General features: G+C 44.1%; 1 long non-coding RNA gene across 1 annotated transcript; it reads right to left on the bottom strand.

Annotated features, from left to right (window-relative positions):
• Positions 1 to 307: 307 nt before the first annotated feature.
• On the bottom strand, positions 308 to 1920 carry LOC111590299 (uncharacterized). The gene is made up of 4 exons (XR_002749399.2): positions 1680 to 1920; positions 1567 to 1598; positions 1455 to 1487; positions 308 to 1362 (listed from the first exon to the last, which is right to left on the bottom strand). It is a non-coding gene; the product is annotated as an uncharacterized lncRNA (long non-coding RNA).
• Between the last annotated feature and the right edge of the window lie 5434 nt (positions 1921 to 7354).

Here is a 7354-nt window from a genome sequence, read left to right as displayed (position 1 = left end):
TACAATATTAACTACTAAATCTAGGCGATATCCTTCGGAAATGAAAAGGAGATTGAGGTACATGCATCCTTTTCCAGGCCTCTTTAATCTCTCCTAAAATTTTCACGAATTTTATTTATTTTGGGACGGTGGAATTACATATGTACTTCAACAAATGGCGTGAACCTCTCTAGTCCTTAATGGTTCGCGTGATTCCTGTGTGGTGGCCCAATTTAAGAGCCAGACGTACATAGAAGGTTTCAATAAACAATTGATTACATCCTAAAATAACCAAGCAGAAAATGTAACTGCGAGAGAGAACTAATTCTTTTCCAAACAACTAGTCCCTGATCTACACATCCCGATCAATATATAAGTATGGCCGCGGCGCCGGAACAGAATTACAGAAACCTAGCACCCGAACACACCACGTCCAAACATAGGAGCAAGTGAGCAACCAACCATTGGAGGCACTTAATTAGCTTGTGGTGCTCATAGCTAGGAATCATACATGGGCAGTAGTAGAGCTCTGTTCTTGGCGACCGTCATGGCCGTGGCCATGGCCATGGTCTTCTCACCCTACTACCTTGCCGTGCAAGGGCTAAAAGGTCGTGCATACATTATTAATTCCTTAATTTATATTCAATATCAACTTTGCAAAGGATGTCTGTATATAACGTCTTCCTTAGTTTTGTCGTAGTGCAGTAAACTGTTTCGACTTGCATGGAGGGAAATGCGACAAAGAGACGTGCACCATGGTTTGCAAGGCGACCGGGTACGTCGACCCTGTCGTGAAATGCTCCAACCCCCCTGGGAAAAGCGGCCAGTGCTGTTGCTTTGTGAAGTGCTGCGGGGGAGATGCTTCGGTTCCAAGCCTGCTGTGAGACTCGTACGTATTGGTAGCTAGCTATATACGCTGCTTGCGTGATCTGAATAAATGGTTGATCTGAATAAATGGTTCCTAATAAATCTTTGACTATTGTTTCTTCTCGTTAATTATATATGTACAGAACGTCAGCAAATTTTGTAATGCTATTGAAGTTCATATACGAATCTTGTCGAAGTCATTCCACATATCAGATGTGGAAGCTCTATTTCTTACCCGAGAACTAGTAGGTGTGTCCTCTTGTCGAAGTCATTCCACATATCAGATGTGGAAGCTCTATTTCTTACCCGAGAACTAGTATGTGTGTCTGTCTCCTCGACCTCTGCCACATCAGGGTCGGAATCTATAATGATAGGATCAGTTGAAGGAATTGCAACCTCACTGCCACCGATTTGGCCAGCCACGGTGTCGTCATCGGCGACCATCAAGCACGTACAAATCACAAGCACAATATTAACAACTTATCAAAGTCGGAGCTCCAGATCGATCCCTCACGACTATAAACACAGAACAAGAAGGCACTAGATTAGGGTTCGAACTCAGATCACAAGTACATATCATAAGCACAAGCACCAAATTAAGAACTTACCAAAGTTGGAGCACCATATCGGTCCCCTCACGACTACAAACACAGAACAAGAAGGCACTAGATTAGGGTTCTAACACATATCACAAGCACAAGCAAAAGATTAGCAACTTACCAAAGTCATAGCACCAGATCGGTCCCTCACGGCTACAAACACATAACAAGAAGGCACTAGATTAGGGAGCACAAACACAGATCACAAGCACAAGCACAAGATTAGCAACTTACCAAAGTTGGAGCACAAGATCGATTCCTCACGGCTACGAACACAGAACAAAAGGCACTAGATTAGGGTTCGCCGGTTCGAGCACAGATCTAGAGGCGCCGAGGGAGGCGGTGCTTTCACAATCGCTAGAGGGTTCGAGAGAGATCGAGTGAGAGAGGAGCTTGAGAGAGAGAGAGAATGAGAGAGGAGGCGGGGACGGTGTGGGGGGCGGAGGTCGCGGGGCTATGTGTTTATGGATGTTGTGCATAGTCGTGCTTCTGACCTAATCGGGTCATGCCCATGCTGTCCCATTGTGCCCCCTCGCCGCCCCAAGCACGTCACTAGAGGTCGGACTGTGCCGGCACGGACCCGCCCACTGTGTCGTGCCCCGGCCAGTCCGGTTAACCAGACACTATTGACCATCTATAGCACCAGTTAAGTAGCAATTATAAGATTTGTCGATTTTTTATTAGGCCAGAAAGAGTATATTGAGAAACAAACTACTTCTACTCAAATATTAGAGTGTTTGGTTCTATAGACTAAAGTTTAGTATATGTCATATTGGATATTGGAATGCCAAGTACGAGCATTAGATATAATCAAATTACCAAACTACTCCCTCTGTCCGGATGACTTAGACGTTGTAGGTTTTTAAGACATATTAAGGAAGAAGCAAAATGACACATGCAACCCTGCTTTGTTTTGATTAAGCGTTGATTACAACAAAAAAGGTAATTAATACTCAACGCCTTGATTACAACAAAACTAGGTTGCGACGAGTGATTTGGCCGGTGGTGGTGGGAATATGAGATGCGAACTGAACGGATAAGGATAGAGATGACACCTTCACGCTGTGTGAACAAAGAAGCTGGGTTGCGGGGTGCGTCAAAGTGCATGGACAAGTTAAGTGGGTTAAAACGCCTAAGTCATTCGAACGGAGGGAAGCAAACACTCTAGTATTACCAAACTAGTAATTACATAAATGACGAAACACATTTGTAAGCATTATTTTAATTTAGGATCAGTAAAATGTTTACTGTAACATTACTTGAACGAATTATAAAGTAATTTGGTTTAATATATTCATCTTATCGTTTAATTCTTATCTGTGTAATTAATTTTATAACTAGAAAATATATAATACTTTTAACTAACATATCTCTATTATACTTAAAGCAACAGTTTCAACGGCCGTCATATGTCATATTTTTACGAATAATCTCTCACATCTATCTCAAATTAACCATGCATCTCTGCATGCAACCTCCACGTCCGGCCCGTTAGCCAGAATATTAAAAAAAAGGTGCAGAAGATGGGATTTGAACCTAACTCTGATGGAAAAAGGACAGGAGACACTAAGTGAAGTCGTCTAACCAATAAAACATCACGGTCAATTGTTTTTAATATTAAATGAATTGTACATATGTATATACGAGTTTTGTAAAATAAAAAATATATAATTGTGCTGGACCGGATCAGTACTACGGGCCGAGGCTACGACCCAAACACGACACGACGATCGTGTCAGGCTGGCCCAGACACTATTAAATGGGTCGTGCCCCGGACCAGCCCGCTAGACATAGCCTATTTGGTCATTTATACCTCCACACGATAATGATGATCCTCACCTCACTTGTCGTCACCTCGTTCGTCATCCTGCTTCTTTTCTCTCTCCTCTCATGCTTCCGCCTCCGCGCCACCCATTCTTGGCAGAGGGCGTGGGAGCTAGGGATGGCAGCGGGTCGGGTAAAGTGCGGGTAAGCCATTTACCCGCCCGCCAGCATATCCGCGTCTCTGGTGTTTACCCGTACCCGCGAGAGCGCGCGGGTAAAATTTTCGACCCGTATCCGTACCCGCAGGATATCCGCGGATATCGGGCAACCCGTTACCCGCCAGAAAATAACATGCGTGTATGTGACCATGTTCATTTCACTAAATGCATCAACAGTTTGACAGACATAATATAATGGCATATAAGGAACATTGATCATCCAGAAACACAAGTCTCAAACATATCCTGATAATGAGTCATTACAATATTTGCTAAGATAAAATGAACGCACATATAAATTCCACACACTATTTGTCTGACTCTAACAGAAATGCACCATCTAGCACTAGCAGTACACCAATCCACCATCCAGATTCCAGCGACCAAGTTCCAATAGGCAACAGTCCACCAATCCACCATCCAGCAGTCCATCCATCTCACAAGTCATGGTATAATGGATCATGTATCAATGATTTCAGACTCCAAATTTTCCTAAGAGCAAAGAATACATGTACAGTAAGGCAATAAAATAGAGGGAAGAGGCATGTCATCAATGCAGGTTATAGTAATTACCAAGCCTTCTTCTTCATCATCAAGACATGTCATCAATGCATTAAGAGCTGAAGATTCCGGGCCTAATAGAATAAATCATTCAAAGTTAGTGTGATTGTAAATAAAAGAAGGGAAACAAAACCAAATGAACTACATGTTATACCTAACATATCAGCTCGAGACCAAGCTTGCATACACATTAAAGCTTCCACCATGTTTGGGGCAAGTCTGCTACGGTGTGGGCTAATGATTCTCCCACTAGTACTAAAGACGGACTCGGATGCAACTGTTGTCACAGGAATTGATAGGATATCTCGAGCAAGCTTTCTCAAAGTAGTATACTTCAACCCTCCAACTTTCCACCAATCAATGACATCCAATTCAAGAGTTCTTGGCAGCATATCCTCTTCCAAGTACATATCCAATTCTGTGCACACAAAAGATGTCGGCACAGTTTGTTCAGAAGCCATGTACTTATCAAATATTTCATTCACCTCAGCATCACCCTCATTTAGTTCTTTATTGCTACTACCACCAGCCACAATACCATCAGTTGCACCAAAACCTTCCATGGAACCTTCAAATTCCTTCACTAAATCTATTAACAAATCTTTAATTTTCTTTACTTCTCCAAACATATCCTCAGGTCCATATATTTGGGTGTACATGGCATACAAGAACTTCATTTTACGTCGAGGATCTAGAACGGTGGCAACAGCCATCAGACCATGAACATCCATCCAATACTTCATAAACTTTTCCTTCATGGCTGCTGACATGCTTTCTATGATAGAGTTGTCACTAGCTTCCCACTTTTGAATGGCCAGATAAATACCACACACTTTGGGGAAAAATAAGTTCGATGTGACATAAGAAGTACCAGATAGTAATTCAGTTGTATCATAGAACAACTTTAACCTATCACATAGATACCTAGCAAATTCCCAATCTTGGTCTGTAGGTCGAAAAGAAAAACATAATTTTTCTTTCTTTGCAAGGCGATCAAACACATGTATGTAATTCAGTGCAACATTAAGCATTAGGTACGTAGAATTCCATCTTGTTTTAACATCAAGAGCTATTTTTTTATCATATTTAATGCCTTCTTGTAAAACAACCCTTTCAAATCGTTCATGTCTTTTGGGTGTGGCTGACCAAAAGGCGATAGTTTCACGGATCCTCCCTATTGCCTCTTCTACTACTTTTACACCCATTGCATCTTTTGCACCCAATCCATCTTTCACAATAAGATTGATGATATGTGCAGCACAACGCATATGCATCAATTTACCCCTAAGCATAAGAGAGGAGAGAGGCATCTTATCTTGCATTTCTTTCATAACATTGTCATTGGTGCTGCAGTTGTCAAGAGTGACCGTCGAGACCTTCTTGTCAATATGCCAATCCAGCAGTACATCATGAAGGACTTCACTTATAACCTCAGCTGTGTGTGGATGTGGTACATACAAGAACCTATGAGTATAATGGCAAAAACAAGAGATCATATTACTATACAAGTCACAACCAAAGGTAGTGCAACGAAGAAAGTTATTATTACCTTAAAAGATAGTTTTTTAGATTCCAACTCTCATCGATATAGTGAACAGTCACAACCATGTACCCTTTTTTCTGATGGTTTGCTGTCCACATATCCGTGGTGACAGCAATACGAGATCCTAGTTGCTGGAACTGATGCACCATGGATACCTTTTGCACTTGGTACATGTCCAAAATATCCTTTCTAATTGTATTTCTTGACATAACCTTAAATAAAGGTTGCAATGCAGCACAAAACCTTCTAAAACCAACATGCTCAACAATAGAAAGTGGGTACTCATGAACACATATCATCAATGCGAGTTCTTTCCTAGCAACACCTTGATCAAACACATACTTCTCCAATAGAACATTTCCATCTTGTGTTTTAGATAATTTCAAAGTGGACTGTTTTAGACCTTTTCTAGTTTGCCGAGATTCACAGCTATTTACGTGGCTACGCAAATGACTTGTACCATTTCTACATACAGCTGATAGTGTTTTGTGACACCAATTGCATTTAGCTTTCCAAGTACCACCTACACAGACTCTTTCAAAGTCTTGCCATACATCAGATTTAAGCTTCCTTTTACTACCAACCCTAACATCCTCATCTATTTCAACAACATCAGTGTTGGTGGTACCAGTACCTTGACCATCAGTAGGAGTAGGCGCTATTACATCAGATGGTGTAGGAGTAGGATCTCGTGGCGTAGATGATGGAGTTGGAGCTCTAGAATCGCGTCGACCACCACCACTAGCAGGTCCAGCACCACTGGCACTGTCTCCCGGAGTTGACATTACAAATAGAAATAAAAAAACCTGAAATGGATTAACAAGTCCATGAACGGAGATGCATATTCTTCAATATTCTGCCCGCGGGAGTAGGATCTAGTGGCGTCCAGAATGGATTAACAAGCAAACCTGGAGAGGGCTGGCCGCCTGCACGGCTGCACTGCCGACCTGGTCACCTGGCCTCTGGCGGTCTGCACTACTAGATCGGTTGGCGGCTGATGGCCTGCACTGCCGACCTGAGGGAGAGCTGACGGCTGATGGCCTGCACTGCCGCCTGCTGGTCAGCTGGTCTGCCGCGGTGGCGCCTGGCGGTCTGCCGCCCGCCGTGAGCACGAGACAGGGAATGGTGGCCAGCCGCCAACGTGAGAACGACCGCGTGAGAGGACTAGAGGAGAGTGAGGATTAGAGATGTAGGGTTTTAGCCTTTAGGGATATTTGATGGGCCGACTGAGAATTGGGCCGGACCAGGGAATGTTTTTGTGGGCTAATAAATTAAGCGGGTAATGGGTAATACTCGCGGGCGAAATTTTATATCCGCTAATTACCCGCGGGTGAGAAGTGTTGTCCGTATCCTTACCCGTGGGCGAGATTTTTTACCCGTATCCATGCCCATCGGGTACGGAACCCGCGGATATCCGCGCCCGCGGGCAGAATTGCCATCCCTAGTGGGAGCAGGCACCTCCTCCTCGTATTCGTCCGACACCAGCCCCAACACCGACCCGTGCAGTGGCTGTTGCACGTCCATGAGGGTGTTTCACAGCATGCACACACTATCGTTTTCGCCGTCGTCAGACGTCCCGTTCGTCTTCCCGGCCTTCGCCCTGTTCTTCCTCCCCAACATGCTGCCCCTGCCCACGGTCACAGCCGCGAGCCGACCGACGCTCGTCGACGCGGGTACGGGCGAGTCGGTCTTGCTCTTGTCTTTTCTTCGTGCGTGCCGCCGGGGAGGACACGATGGTGCCTGCCACGCTTATGTTATCTTGGCGATGACGAGTCCAGATCTGAGGTATTAGACAACCAAGGCCTGTAGCGCGGCAACAGTCG

The sequence above is a fragment of the Zea mays genome, chromosome 10 (assembly GCF_902167145.1).
Source record: "Zea mays cultivar B73 chromosome 10, Zm-B73-REFERENCE-NAM-5.0, whole genome shotgun sequence".
Lineage (NCBI taxonomy): Eukaryota > Viridiplantae > Streptophyta > Magnoliopsida > Poales > Poaceae > Zea > Zea mays.
Note: the sequence above shows the minus strand (reverse complement) of the source record. Positions and strands in the feature narration are given on the sequence as shown.